Consider the following 16,431-nt stretch of genomic DNA (forward strand, 5'->3'; position numbering starts at 1 on the left):
AGCTGGGAAGAGATTTAAACCACAGTGAAGACACTCCTCTGAGAACAAGAGCAAGCTCAGAGGCTGGGCTGGGCCCCTGTGCCCTGACATAGATCCTCCTAACTCTGGAGACAGATGTGGCAAAAGAAATTCAATCAGAAACAACCAGTCCTCACACTGGGGTCTGTGGACATCTTCCCCTCCTCTGGTTTGAGCCTAAATTGACAGGCAGCAGGTGCTTTGGCAGCTCTGGCTAGAGAGAGGCAGGCGACCCTCTTCCCAGGGTAAAGAGGAGGGGACTGAGCAACAGCTGAAGGTGGAGGGGAGGGGTGCAAGGAGCATTCAAGTCCAGGTCATAGAGCAGCGCACCTGGGGTGAGGAGTGGCATTCCTGCCATGGCCAGCGCTTCAGGAAAGTGACCAAAGAGCTCCAAGTCCAGCAGCAGCCCCATCACCCGGGTTTTTGCTAGAAATGCAGGTGATCAGGTCTCCCCTCCTACTTCCAGGATCCAAGACTCTGGCATTCTCTTCTTACCAGTATTCCAGGTGATGCTGAATCTCACAAACAAAACAAACAAGCAGGAAGGCATGCTGTTAGCCAAGAAGTCATTCCTAAAGTCTACCTTGCCTCAGAATTACCTGGAAGGTTTGTTATAAACCCACATTGCAAGGTGGGGCTCCAGTGGCCTGTAATCCTAGCTGCTCAAGAGGCTGAGATCTGAGGATGGCAAAGCCAGCCTGTGCAGGAAAGCCTGTGAGACTCTTATCTCCAGTTAACCACCACAAAGCCAGAAGTGGCAGTATGGCTTGTAGAGTGGTGGAGTACCAGCCTTGAGCGGAAAAGCTCAGCAACTGCACCCACTCCTGAGTTCAAGCCCCATGACCACTCCCCACCAAAAAAAAGAAGAAGTTGTTCTCAAATTGCACTGGAATCATCCGGAAGATTTGTTCAGCCCTAGATTGCTACACTCCACCCAATGCAGGCCTAGGGGTGGAAACTGAGTCTCTGGGTTTATGGTTGGTTCCCAGGGGAGGCTGTTCACCAGTCCTAGGCCCAGGCTTTTACACTCACTGATTCAGATACCTGCAGCTGAGATACTATCTTCAGGTTCAAAGGACCACAGATCTCTGGGCTTAAGGTACTAGAAGAAGCCCAAGAAGGGAAAACTCCAGCTCGCAGTCATCTTAATTGATCACAGATGGGGTGATTTCAGGCCTGAAGCTGAGGCTCCAGCAGATGAGAGGTCTGGTAAGGCCTGGCCTGGTCCAGTGTCACCTCACCTGGGTGGAGGTGGTAAGGGGTCTCTTTGGGCCTCTTTGGTAAAGGTGTGGGGTGGGGACGGTGGATCAGCCCTCCGTGAGGTTTCCACCCTCATGACCTAATCACCTACAGAAGCCCTCCCCCCCCCCCCCCAATCTCCCTCATACAGTCTCACTGGGCATGTGAATCTAGGGAATGAGGCACAGCATTCAATCTATAGCAAATGCTAAGAACTAAATAAGAACTAAACCTTGTCATCCCAGAGGTCACGTACCAGACAGTAGGCCTAGTGAGGCAGTGATAACCATTAAACACAGTCCTAAGTGCTGGTGCTTGACCCAATAGAGCTGATGCCCTTTGTAGGAAGAGAGAAGAGAGCAGAACGCACTGTCTGGGAAAGCAGCTTGTTGGGAGCCAAAAGTTAAGTCTCTCAACATAATAGGCTTAACTATCTCACTGGAACGTCTTGAGGCTGAGTTTACAGAATCCCTCCTTTTCACCACGCCCTAAGTAAACACCCTGCAGCTACTAACGACCACCTTTTCACCACGCCTTAAGTCCAAGCATATAAATACCCCTGTGTGAAAAATAAAAATTGGCAGCTTGATCAGAATCCGTGTCTTGCTGTCATTCTTCGTGTCTCTTGTCCCTTCATTCCTTCTCGCTTAGGTTCACTGCCCTCGTTGACGTCCTGCGGGTCAGGACAGCAGCTGTCTGCCAGCCAAGAAGCAATTGTCTCACCATCCATCAAACAGGTTAGCCTTCTCCTTCCGGGTTCTAGAACCAGAAGAAACAAACTCCTGCTGAGCCACTCCATCTCTAGGTTTTGTTTGCTTGCTTGCTTGCTTGCTGTTTGGGGCTGTTATTAGAACTTGAACTCAGGGTCTGGGCAGTGTCCCTTAGCTTTTTTTCTGAAGGCTGGTGCTTTTCCACTTGAGCCATACCTTATTTCTGCCTTTTCAGGGGGTAATAAGAGGCTGATGGACTTTTCTACCCTAGCTAGCTTTGAACTGAGATCCTCAGATCTCAGTCTCTTGAGTAGCTGGGATTATAGGCGTGAGCCACTAGTACCCCACTCAACCTGAGGTATCTTTGTCATGGTCATCCTAGGAGACTGGGACAGGCCTGGGACAGGCTTACTAGCACAAGGATGGTGATGATGATGATATGATGATGATAATGATGATGATGATGATGATGATGACTATAATGGAAAAGCTTCCCGTTAGTCCTCAGCCAGAAGCATAGATGAAACCCTCCACAGCCTCCACTCTTTGAGACCCATCTTCACCCTGTAACCAGCTCAAACAGCCCTTGGAGGCTGCCCTACCTGTCTCTTCCTGGCCGCTACTCCCCAACCCCATCTGTGCACCACGGGCCCTGCCCAGCTCTGCTGAACACCTTCAGCTCCACCTCAAGGTCGCTGTCCCAGCTTCCCATGCCCTGGCTCGCCCTGCCTTCCTTCCACCTCTGCTTTCAACACTGGCCTGAATTCATCATCTGAGCCAGGGTTCAGAGAAGGGGGAGACAGGGGCGGGTGTCCCCATTGGGCAGATGAGGACACTCAGCCGGGAGTCCCCACAGAGACAGCCATCCCTGGGTCACAGAGGCTGGGAGAAGATTTATTGGTGACTGAACCAGGCCCGAGGGGGCGGGGTGAGCACACAGTGTAATCAAAGCGATCCTTTACGATGCTCCATCTCAGGAAAATAATTGTTCCACAGGAACGTCATTACACTATCATTTTTCTCCTCCAGTGCCACTTACAGGGAAATAGAAACTCACTTTCTTCTTCATAATAAGCTGCAATTTCAATAACTCAAAAGGCCTTTTCTGAGACAGAGCCATTCTCTGGTAACAGGGGTGAAGAGAGGAGCCTTCTCTTGTCTTCCAGAACCTGGGATGCTGATGCTCAGCTTGCCTGCTACACCACTGAGGCTGCCCATCCCAGCCTCCCCAGGACTGAGGGGTGCTCATGCTGCAGGGGTAGAACAGATTCAGACAGGAGGGAGCTAGCTCAAGCAAGAGAGATGCCCATCCACTAGGCATTGTGTGTGTGTGTGTGTGTGTGTGTGTGTGTGTGTGTGTGTGTGTGTGTGCGTGTGCGTGTGTGTGTGCTGGGAACGGAACCAGGCCCCAGCACAGGCTAGGCAAGTGCTCTACCACTAGCCAGGATTTGTGAAGGGCCATGCGTAAGACACTGAACTCAGCTGCTGGGACGCAAGAGGTGTGCAAAGCGGATGGAACCTGTGCCATCCTCATGTGGTGCTATAGAAAATGACAGTGCTGAGGAGAAAAATATAATGAGAAGGAAGATGGGCAGTTGTTTTTTGGCAGAAACTTGAAGGAGGCACGGGAGCAAACGGTGAGGACGCGTTGAGGGCAGAGAGTGCTCATTCCAGACAGAAGGATCAGCCAGGGTAAAGGCTCAGAGGCTAATGCTGGCCTTGCAGTTACAAGGAACTGTACAAATGGAAACTCTGTAGGGTCTCTGTAGACCAATGAGAGGCCATTGCTTTTTTGTTTTTGTTTTTCTATTATAAACCAGGAATGGGATAGAGTAAGGGGGAGGGAGCCTGATCCGATGCTTTTTTTTGGTTTTTGTTGTTGTTGTTGTTGATTGTTGGGTTTGAACTCAAGGCCTGGGTGCTGTCTCTGAGCTTCTTTATGCTCAGTGTTAGTGCTCTATCAATGGAGCCAAAGGGCCACTTCTGGTTTTTTGAGAAGTTAATTGGAGAAAAGAGTCTCACGGAGACTTTTCTGCCCAGGCTGGCTTCACCTGCAATCCTCAGATCTCAGTCCCCTGAGTAGCCAGGATTATAGGTGTAAGCCCGGTGCCCGGCTCCAATGTGTATTATAACGGCTTGTTTTGTCTGCTGTGCTCAGAAAATAAAGTGCAGGAAGACCAGTTAGGAGGTGCTGTGGTAGCACAAGTAAATAGCAATGGTGCTTACACCATATTGGCAATAGCCAAGATGGCTAAAAGAAGTTGGTCTAGATTTGTTTGTGTGTCTGTGTGTCTGTACTGTGTGTGAACTCAGGGCCTGGATGCTGCCCCTTATCTTTTTTGCTCCAGGCTGGCATTCTATGACTTGAGCCACGGCTTTGCTTCTGGCTTTTTGCTGGGTCATTGCAGATAAGAGTCTCACAGACTTGGGCTGGGAAGGTGGCTCAAGTGGTAGAGTGCTTGCCTTGCATGCCTAAGGCCCTAGGTTCGATTCCTCACCACCACATAAGCAGAAAAAGCTGGAAGTGGTGCTGTGGCTCAAGTGGTAGAGCACTAGCCTTGAGCTGAAGAGCTGAGGGACAGTGCCCAGGCCCAGAGTTCAGGCACCATGACTGGCAAAAAAAAAAAAAAGAGAGAGTCTCACAGACTTTCATATCCAAGCTAGCTTTGAACCAAGATCCTCACATCTCAGCCTTCCGAGTAACTAGGATGACAGGAATGAGCCACCAGCACCCAGCTTCTGGAGATACTTTGAAGGAAATGCTAGCCGTGTTTCCTGAAGGGGTTTGGGACAGGAAATGAGAAAGAAAAGCTTGAATCAGTATGACTTCCAATATTGGAATCTACAGCAACCAATAGCAATAAATATATAAATAAATAACATAAATACAAATAGAACATACAAATATATAATAACATGACTTTCTTAGACACACTACTCCAAAGAATACATGCTTGAGATGTTGCTGTGTTTAAAGTAGAGACTAAGAAGCACAGGCCCAGTGAGTCATTAAGATGATTGAGTTTGGTCTGTAAATGAGGATAGATCAAGGTCAACTCTAACCTGCCAACTTCAGATGGCCCTGTAGTTGAGGTTAGACCTACCCTTGGACTGCCTGGGGCTTAGTTACCTCATCCAAGGACTTTTGTGGTGATAAAATAGGATCATGCTCATTAAAAAACTTAGCATGAGGTCTAAACCTTAGAAAGTGCTTCTTGGTGGTAATTAATGTGATTGTGCACTTGGAATGTGTGGTGATGTAATTCTCACAGTTGCCAGCAGAGGGAACTACCTGCAGTAGATGGTGGAGCTGCAGAGGAAGACTAGCTTACCTGTCTTGAACCCATTTACCTAGCCTTGTATGAATAACTGAGTTCATGGGAAGCAGCTTATTTTTCTGTCTCCTCCTTTTCTATCTTCCTCTGTTTTCCAAGTATAAAATTCCCCCAGATTCTCTCCTTTGTTGCAGAGAACTCTAGATGATCTGCTGCTGCTGCTGCTCCTCCTCCTCCTCCTCCTCCTCCTACTCGTCCTCTTCCTCCTCCTCTTCCTCCTCCTTCTTCATTTGGAAGTGTTCCTTTCCCAAACCGCCTTGGCATTAGATGGGAATAATAAAACTGTCTCCAACATCCATCAGTTCCTGCAGAGATCCCAGAGTCTAGGTGACTCTCCCTCTTCCTGGGCATGAGGGAGCGATGAGCTAAGAAAGATAAGGTTTGTCCAATTTGTTCTGGTCCCTGGAAATCCTGTGTCTTATCTCCTCTCCTACGGCTCCATCACACTGCCAAAATTACCTCGATAATATATTTTTTTAATTTAAGAATTCATTTTCACTTCAAGAAAGAGGAACAACTGCAACCAGATAAGAAACTCCATCTGTCTTCAAGAAAAAGGGTGGTGGATTTGGATGTCATGAATCCTGTAACGTCTTAAATTAAGGTGCCACTTCTGAATGCTTTCTTCATATTTATGAAACTATTATTCCACCGAGGTGCATTTAATATGGTTAAAATAATGATTGTGCATGTTTAATACATCAATTTAAGTTATTATCTCCCATGCTATAAAATGTGGGATAATTTCATAAATAATTATAAAGCATTTGCAAATGGTGCCTTAACGCAATGCATTCTCCCTAATCCTTTATCTTTCACAAACACAGAAGAAGAAAAAAAACAATTAGATTCCTGGAATGAAAAGGGAAGGTTATGTTCTAGAATGCATCCCCTCCTTACTGAATGCAAATCAGGAGGCAAGAGAGAAAGAAAGAAAAGTCCTGGATAGAAACCTGTCCCCCTTGCTGGTAGATGGAAGATACCCACCCGTGGATTATTCCTTTTAGTCCACAGATCCTATGAGTCCTTGCCCACAGTACTGGGCAGAACTGGGGATTCTCTGCACCTTTTCTAAGAAAGAGAGATTCCAGAAGTAAGCCATGCCCAAAGAAACATAGGTCCCATGGTTTTCCTTATTTTCAATAACTAGTATATGTCTGGACAAGCAGAAAAGGTCAAAAGCTATATACATATGACCATATAAGATGGTGCTAAGTGAAATGAACCCCAAGATAGGGACATAAGAGGTTTTATCTTTGTTGTTGTTGTTTTTAAAGTACTTATAATGTACTATGAGATTTTTTTTGTTTCTTTTGTATGTTCTTCCCCCATGGTGTAACCCCTGTTTTCACTGTATTTGATTCCAGTGCCCTGCATCTTGTATATACATTTTTCTAATTTGGGGAGGGTAAGGGAAATAACACAATGCTGAAACAAGGATCCAGGTGGACCCATTGTACCAATGAGATGTACAAGACACCATGTTGAAAACGAACTTTACAACTCTGGGGCAAGGGGAGGGAGGAGTTGGGGAGGTGGGGAGGGAAGGGATGGTTGGGGAAAAACAAAGGAGGAGGTAACAATGCTCAATAGGAAACGTACTCATTACCTTACTCATGTAACTGTAACCCCTCTGTACAATATTTTTACAATAAATTTTTTTTATAAAAAGAGAAAGGGTGATTCCATTTCCTGCTGGTTTCTTTGGCAAAGTGGGAAAGCTCCAGCCAAGAACCCACAGGGTAACAATAAGAAGCAGTGGGAAGCTCCAGCCAAGAACCCACAGGGTAACAATAGGAAGCACGTCTCCCAGTGCGTACCACTCCTGTGCACACACACATAGTGAGGGCAGAGGGCAGGAAACCCTTAGATTCCTGGCTGTTAGGACAGGCCACTGACCACCACCCCCTACTGCATGAAGGGAGTTAGAAGTCACTAGAAACTGTGTGATAGTGGGGTGAGGGGAAACCAAACAACCCACCTTCCATTTTCATCTTGTAGTCTGTTTACCACTAGTACCAACCTAGAGAGACACGAGACACCGCCAGGGGCTTGTACTCCAGGCGGAAAGACTGAAGAATGGCATTGAAACCATTCAGTGATTTGTAGAGTATAGCACAGAACCACGGTGAAACGAGCTAAACTGTGAAGTGAACCCAAGGAAGGCTTTGGGGAAGACGTGAGCTAGAACCAGGCCAGATCAACGGAACAGAATAAATCAAGGAAAGGTTGAAGATACTGAAAGAGACAGTGCACACTTGATTTCACACACATGCCCACTTACCCAAACACCTGTGCACACACATGATTCCGGGTAAAGGCACTCCTGACCAGCCCAGGAGCCATCCGGCCACCAGGGCCAAGCTACTCTGTAAAAACAGAGATCTCTAGTTCAGACAGTAATGGTGAACGTGGTGTAGAGAAAAAAACTGAGAGCGCCCAAGACTAGAACATCAGCCTTCTGTCCCAAGGTATTGGTGCTTCTAGCACACAGAAGAACAGAAACAAAGCCCAGCGGGTGCTGGCTCTAGAGAGAAGGCTGGTCAAGACTAGACCACCATTAGCCAGATGTCGGTTGCTCATGCCTGGAATTCTAGCTACTCTAGAGGCTGAAATCTGAGGATCTAGGTTCGAAGCTAGCTCAGGCATGCAAATCTGAGAGATTCTCATCTCCAGTTAACCAGTAAAAAGCTAGAAGTAGAGGTGTGGCTGGAATGGTAGAATACCTGCCCTGAGCAAAAAAAAAATAAAAATAAAAGCAAAATTAGTATGGGAGGTCCTGAGTTTAAACCCCCAGTACCAATGGGAGGAGGAGGAGGGGGAGAAAGAGGAGGAAGAGGAGGAGGAAGGGTAGAAAGAGGAGGAGGAGGAGGAGGAGAGAGAGAAGGAAAGGAAAAGAAAGAGAAAGAAAGAAGGGAGGGAGGGAGGGAGAAGGGAAAGGGGAAGGGGACAGGGAAAGGGAAGGGGAAGCGGGAAGGGGGAGGGAAGGGAAGGAAAGGGAAGGGAAAGGAAGAGAAAAGGGGAAGGGAAGGGAAGGGAAGAGAGGAGAGAAGAGAAGAGAAGAGAAACCAGCATCCAGCATCTGGGCTGCTGGTAGCTCACACCTATAATCCTAGCTATTCAGGAGGCTAAGATCTGAGGATCACAGTTCAAAGCCAGCTGGGCAGAAAAGTCCAATCATCCAGAAAAATGATGGATTGCAGACGTAGCTTAAGTGATAGAGGGCCACCAGTGCAAGAGAATGAGGGCCTGAGTTCAAGCCCCAGTACTTGTGCCCCAGGTCGGGGGGGGGGAGCGGGAGAGAGAGAGAGCTTTAATCAGTTCACCAGCAAGTCAACCTTTGTCAGGCCGAAGCTTTGAGGATGAAGCCACTAGTAGTTCCTGAGAAGACTGAACAACAAGCCCCCACTGCAGCTCAGAACTGTGGTCCTTCTGAAACCAAGAGACATTCCCTCTACTCTATCACTCCCAAGGCCAACAGGCAGGATCATGGAACAAGACAGATGGACTGTATCTTTACTGAAGGGACCAAGTTCCTGGTCCCTTCCCTACAAAAGAGCCATTACCAGAGAACAATGCCACTTGTACCTTTTTCCTCCCACACCTGAACAACATCTTCTATCACACCCAGCTTCTCATTTAGGCCCACAGCAGGTTCTCAATACTCAAGTCCAGGCTCAGCTCTGGGAGGAGGTGTGGGTGTCTGGCAATAGGCAAAGAGTTAATGCCTAATGATCCTTATGTCCAGTCTGGTCCTAGACATCCCAGCGTTCTCTACTTCCTCTCTATGTATCTCCTCTGTCTACAGTCAGAGCAAAATCAATCTTCCCAATAAACCAACCCATCAAAATAGGATATTGATGGGTCGTGCAAGCAATTACCAACAACCATCATGCCTTAACACAGCTTGACTTCCACGCCCTGAAGTGGGGGGCTGGGCTTCATGAGTTGTTTCTATCAAAAATATGTGGAGAGAGAAAACAGAACCTGCCTGACCATGGGAGTCCAGAAGTGGAGAAAAGTGTGGGCTTTTTCCAGAGCAAGAAGATTTTCTAGTATGTGTGGAGATATTAAGTTCCAGGTAGACAGGAATGCTAGAATATTCTGGAAAATTAGAATGGCTCTGTTCTATCTAGTGAGCTCTTCAGAGGTTCCCTGCCCTAAAAATATGTTGTTTCTAATCACAAGCCCCCTGACATGGTTCGATGAAGAAGACATTTCTTGTGTCTCTATTGTATTCTTCCTAAAAACACCTTACCTCCCTTGGTCACGTTTAAGATGCGTTATTTAACACAATCAGTTCCTTAGAGTTATTTCTCTTCTTTCCCCTCCCCACACACACCCCAGGCTCCTTTTCTCCGTGTGGTCACTACTCACAGCTGCCCTCTTCGCTAGGAGTCTTCCACCTGCCATCCTGCTGGCCCCAACAAGAAGCCTGCCCCAGGCTGGCCCGAGTGATTCACCCACCACCCATCCACACTCCCTCCCTTTAGATCCATGGGCATCTGTCATTCTCACCAGCCATTTGGTTCATTATAACCCTAAATGCCTTTTCAAGATCAGTCCCCAAGTGTGAAAAATACCCACTTCCTCTTGCCCTGCTCGCCCTCATCCCTCAGTTTAAATCAGAACAACAGCGCCTCCTAGCGCCCCATGCCGGGCACTGATGACCCAACCACTTCACATTCCATCAGTCCCCTTCAGAGCTGGCACCCACCTCCAACCTTCCACGTGTTTCAATGAAGTTCACCTGAGGCCCCTCTCATTCCCATAGAGACACTGCTCTCCCGATTTCTAGTTCTAAGCTGCTTCTCCTCCCCACCCCTCTGCCTTTCCCATGCACCCTACACCTCCTTTACCACCTTCTCATTACACTTGTGAACAAACCAATAGTCTCAACTGAGACTAATAAGACTAATATGACCGCATAAGCAATTGGGGGGGGGGGCCGGCTCAGCCATGACTGGTGAGCAGATGTGAGATCCAAGAGAGCATCAATTCTATCGACTCCCCAAAAACCCTTGCAAATGTTCAGACATTGCATTCCGGTTTCCTATTATTCTCTTTCTACTTGCTCATCCTCTTCTAATCATTTTCCTCAAACTCCAATACTCAAAATGAAATTTTTTATGTACTTGTATTCAATACTATCACATTTCTTGGTTAATTACTAGCCTTGCAAGAGTATTGTTTTCTACTGTTTTTCACGGCAAATGCACAGTACTTAATCTATACCATGGGTTAAATAGGTTTCTGGCAGCTGGCCCTGGAACCTTGCCAGCCCTGATATCCTTGTTGTTATGGGAAAAAGCTTCAGACAACTAACTCAAATGAATTTTTGGAACTCAACCTATTTATAAGCCATGAACTGCCTGTGCTGTCTTGGATGGTTATTTGATTGGCTTGGGGATGTAGGTCTTTCTTATTTCCCAAATGAATTCATTCAGTATGCAACAAATACATATTAAGGTCCATTACAGGGAGGCCCTAGGCTGGGCCCAGAGATGGCTCTTGTCCACAGTAGTTCTGGTCAGTTGTACAAGGGTACATTCTAGTGGAGGAGGCAAGCAGAGAAGCCCACTATGACAGACAGACAGATACATAGATTAGGGAAAGACAGACACACAGACAGACATGTCAATGGATTTTACCCACCGTGCAATTATGGGGACAGCACCTCTGAAGTCTGTAGGCCAAACCAGCAAATAGGAGTCGCAGGCAGGGTTTTTGATGTTGCCATTTTGAGGCAGGATTTCTTCCTCTTCAGGAAACCTCAGTCTTTGTTTTAAGGCTTTCAACTGATTGGCTGAGGCCCATTCACATTATAGAAGGTGATCTGCTCTACTCATGATCCACTAGTTAGCTGTCAAGGTTCATCACCTCTAAAGTCATCTGCCCTAGTATCAGAGAGACTGAGGCAGGAGGATTGCACATTCAAAGGCTGCATACTAAGAGCCTGTCTCAAAAAAATAAATAAAACAACCAGAATATCCCCAGCAGCATTTAGACTGGTGTTTGAGTGAACCTGACCCAGCTGACATAATCATTATCACTCGCCACGAACTTAGCAGGCCTGGGAACCCAAAGCTGGAGGCTTATCACCTACCATGTCTAGATGAGGAGGAAGGTAGAATGGGACCTAAAATAGGCTTACCCTAGCAGCAGTTGGTGGAGAAACAGCCTCTGCTCCATGTCCCTGAATGGCCAGTGCTCCAGGCTCCACGAGTTCCACTGCAGATAGGTTCTCTGCTCTGCTTTCTACGTTGGACCTCCCTGCCTCAAAACTATTCGAGACTTGGAGCCTTCCAGCCCATTCCAGCGGCTACCTGCAAGTTCAGCCCTGATCCCTTCAATATTTGTTTAAGCTGCCCCACCCCTAACACACACACACACACACACACACACACACACACACACTGAAGAGAGCATGGGATGAGGTCTCCTCACACACGTGACCATACTGAAGAATGTGACTCTCACCTGGCCCAGGCAGGCTTCATGCCCTCTGGTCTGTGTGTCTGTCGGTCTGTCAGTTTTGTCTGTCTGACCGTTGTGCCCCTCCCCCTCTTCCATGCCCCCGGAAGCCCCGCCCCCCAGCCCTGCCTTTCAGGAGCTGTGTGAACATTTGGTGCTGCCGCCTGAGCAGTCCATCAGCCTTCACACCGCTGTCACCACCAGACTGGTGGAACAAAAACAAAAGACGTGACAAATTTGTCCTTTTCTCTTTCATAATTAACCAAAATATCACAGCGCGAAACAAAGCACGGTTCCTAATTAACAGACAGGCGAGAGACAATTAAAGAGAAGGAAAAACAACAACAACAACAACAAAACACCCCTGTAGCCCCCTCTGGACACCCCCCCCTCCCGTGTCCAGTCTCCCTCCTTACCTGGTGCCAGGCAGCCTCCTGGCCCCCCACCGCCCACCCCAGTAATGATATTTGCAGGAGAGGAGAATATTCTGGTCAGACACCACAGACAGAAAGAACCCAGTCCCCAGTGAGGCAATTAATATTTCACACCTGCCAAGGCGAAGTGGCAATGGGGGAGGGGGGACCTGGGAAGGCAGGCGACTGGCATTGTCACCAAGCCAGGACTTGCAAAAGCCAAGTGAGGACAGCCCTTCTGCTGGGCTGCGGGGAGTGGGTAGGCCAGGCTGGCACAGAAAACGGTCCTCATAGGGGGTATGTGGGGTGGGCAGAGGGGGAGGGGCAGTCATCCGACAGAACAAAGAACCCACAATGGCACATCTGCCCTATTTATTGCTCCTCCTGCTTTGTGTCTTAACCCAGGAAGTCAGGAGAGGGTATGTGTGGAGCCCTAAAGGGGTGAAGAGGAAGGAGATACAGCGAGCAGGTGCATTCAGAGCCCCAGCCTCCAATGCCACGTTCTCCTAGCCCAGCCACCCCTCCAGACGCAGCCTCACACCCTACCCGTCTCCCTAGGGAGCACATGTGTGTGTGCACACACAAATTCTAGCTCGCACATGCAACCACATCCAAGTCAAACAATTGAGTAAGACTTTCCAGCCCATTAATGACTCGAGATGGGAAGTAAACTTCAACCTAAGTTTGGGAGGGGACAATCAACATCGAAGCCTAGCCAGGCTAGGCAAAGTAGAGAAGAGAGGAGACAGGGGAGGCTGGACAACCAACAGGTACCAAAATAGAAGGGCTAAGTTCCAGCCAGCACGGCAGGGTAGCTATAATTTACAACAAGGTATTGTATGTTCTGTAAAGTACAAGAGGTCTCAGGTGCCTAGCAGGCTTTGGGGTCAATCCCTAGTCATGGAAAGAGGGGAAAAAAATTCTGAGTGAAACTACAAGAGAGGAGACCCAAGGCTCCCAGCACTAAGAATGACAAGTGTTGAAGGGAAATGGAAATGCTAATTATTCTGATTTTTATCATTACCCATTCTGTGCACACATCAGATTGTCACACTGGACTCCATAAATATGTACAGTTATTATGTGTCAATTAAAATACAAAAAGATGCAGAATGTATAATGCATGTAAAGACCTAGTGTGAAAGGTTTATACCCAGACACTCAAGAGGGTAGAAAGAACACATCTTAATGCCCCACACCCAGATGAGTACCAGGGGATCCCCTCCACTGTGAGACCATGGCGCGTGGCCTTATGAACCTCAACACCTTTACCTGTACAGTGGCCATCAGTCCTACCTACTCCCTCCTTCCACTCAGTCATTAAAGCCCTCAATGAAAGAATACTGTGAGGCAGGCCTGGAGCCAGAAACCCAGAAGTAGAATGCTAGGCAGCCCTCATGGGATCAGCGATCTCTCAGGGTGGGGGCGGAGGGAGAATAGAGAGAGAGGCAGAGGTATAGTATGACAGAAGAAGATTTCAGTGACATGGATCGGGGATCAGATGGGTAGCCATGGAGATGGAGTGAGAGAGAGAGGGAATGAGAGAGAGGGGGAGAGGGAGAAGGAGAGAGGAAGAGGGAGAGGAAGAGGGAGGAGAGAGAATGGATTGAGTTTTGCATTGGAGGCAGAATCTGCAGGGCTTGATGTAGACTGGGTATTAGAACCAGAAAAGAAAGCTGGGCGCTGGTGGCTTACGCCTATAATCCTAGCTACTCAGGAGGATCGCAGTTCAAAGCCAGTCAGGGCAGGAAAGTGGTGGGACTCTTATCTCCAATTAAATCACAGAAAAAACTGGAAGAGAAGCTGTGGCCTAAGTGGTAGAATGATAGCCTTGAGCAAAAGGTGCTCAGGGATAGCTACCAGGCCCAGAGTTACAGCACCAGAATCAGCAAAAAGAAAAAAAAAGAAGAAAAGGAAGAAAAGGAAAGAAAGAAAGAAAGAAAGAGAGAGAGAGAGAGGAAGAGAGGGAAGGAGGGAGGGAGGGAGAAAGGAAGGAAGGAAGGAAGGAAAGAAGGAAGGAAGGAAGGAAGGAAGAAAAAGAAAAGAAAGGGGAAGGTAAAAGGGATAACCTCTATTGTAAGAGCTAGAATTAAAAATTGCTCATATAGGGCTGGGAAGGTGGCTCAGTGGTAGAGTGCTTGCCTAGCATGCATGAAGCCCTGGGTTCGATTCCTCAGTACCACATAAAGAGAAGAAGCCGGAAGTGGCACTGCGGCTCAAGTGGTAGAGCGCTAGTGTTGAGCTGAAGAGCTGAGGGACAGTGCCCAGGCCCTGAGTTCAAGCCCCAGGACTGTCAAAGACAAAAACAAAAAGCGAGTATAGAGGGAGAGATGCTTGATGTAAAGTGTGAGATACTCAGCACAGTACCCAGCCCATGCAAGCATTCGATCATAGCAATTTTATGCTCTACAAACTCTGGTGGGATTAGAAAGGGGTCATACTGAGGCTTCCTCAGGGAGGCAGGGCGCAAGATACTGGAGGAGGTGAATTGTGAACCAAGAAAGTAGAAGACAGAGCTGGGAAGGTGGCTCAGTGGTAGAGCATTTGCCTTGCATGCTCGAGGGCCTGGGTTCGATTCCTCAGCACCACATAAGCAGAAAAAATAAAGCCGGAAGTGGCTCTGTGGCTCAAGTGGTAGAGCGCTAGCCTTGAGCTGAAGAGCTGAGGGACAGCGCCCAGGCCCAGAGTTCAGGCCCCACGACCAGACCCTCCTCCTCCCAAAAAAACAAAGTAGAAGACAGAGGAGGGAAGGGCATTGTGACAGAGGTGGCAGAGGAGAGGGTCAGGAATTTCTGGAGGGAGACAGAATGGTAACCAAACACAGCTCATACCTGATGATTGACCTGTGTCAATCATCTTAAGAATCTATTAGGTTATATCTGAGAGGATGGTGCTCAGTACACACATGATATTTATGGAGCATTTTAAATGAAAATAGAACCAAATCTCCATCTTCCAAACCAACTCCAGTCCCCTCCGCTAATGTGTGAGCCCACTTAGGAAGAAAACCGCCTCCCTTTACAGAATCTGGAACCACTCTGAGTCCCCAAAGCCTCCCAGAGGTTGTGGAGGTTGTGGAGCGAGGCTCTGGCCCAGGCTGACAGGGCCGGCACACCCCCAGCCAACCACTTCCGGGAAGGCAGCACATCCAACGGTCCTGGGCTTCCTCCCTTAGCAACGACTCACCAGGACAAGTTGTGCTTCATTTCCAGTCCCTGTCCTCCTCTGAGGCTGTGTTCCCCCAACATCTAACTCCTGCTCAATTGCAGCAAGGGTTCGGCCCCTGAGAAAAGAAAGAGGCGAGAGGTAGCTCCTTCAATAAGGGCTCTACGCTCCTCATCCTCATTCCTAACTACTCCTCCCTATTCCCTAGCTAGGTGCATCTCATCTTGGTGTTACCCATCCACCCCTGGGCTTCCCGCAGACACTTTCAGCAGTCCACCAGGCCAAATATTCTTTATCATAATACCAAGACTCTGTTCTCTCTCTCTCTCTCTGGACATTTGTCCCAGAGGTGCAAACAAAGGGATGCTTGATACTGTCTACACCCACATGTATAAAAGTCAAGCCAGCACAGGCTAATCATTCTCATGTTCTTTGCTCCTCATCAAACACCCATCATAGTTTTTTTTAAAAAAAACCATTTGAATGTATGAATGTTCTTTATGAATCAGAGGGAATAATTAATTTTATTAAATCTCCAACTCTTGAGTACACATCTCTTTAATATGCAGTGTGACTGGCTGAGAAGTACAGTACACATAAATATTCCTATGGCAAACAGAAAGCCTGTGCTCATTTCAAGGAGAAAGCTTCAGTGGAGGTTTGAGCTGAAGTAACTACTCCTTTCCAGGAACTATATTTTTTTTTATTGAAAGGAACAGCTCCAAAGCTGTGCTGTTTGTTCGGTTGTTTGTTGTTTTCAGAACAAAGGGAACCTATCACTTTAAGGAAAATAATGGTCAGATTGCTGGCCAGTGATACAGCTTGGACTTCCCCTTAAGTATTCCACATAAGCACTCATGACCATGAGCTTGAAGAGTTTCCCAATACTTAAAATCTTTCCCATGAGGTCCATGATGATGGTAACAAATCTGTTTTGTCTTGTTTTGTTTGCTTTGCTTTTGAAAAATCATGTGTAATGAAATATACAAACGTGGAGAAAACCTACACAACTCAATGAAGTAATATTTTTCCATCACCCAATGCATGGTTCTACAAGATCATACCTAGATCAAAAAG

Source organism: Dipodomys spectabilis, unplaced genomic scaffold (genome assembly GCF_019054845.1).
Source record: "Dipodomys spectabilis isolate Male_0828 unplaced genomic scaffold, ASM1905484v1 ptg000069l, whole genome shotgun sequence".
In the NCBI taxonomy this organism is placed as follows: domain Eukaryota; kingdom Metazoa; phylum Chordata; class Mammalia; order Rodentia; family Heteromyidae; genus Dipodomys; species Dipodomys spectabilis.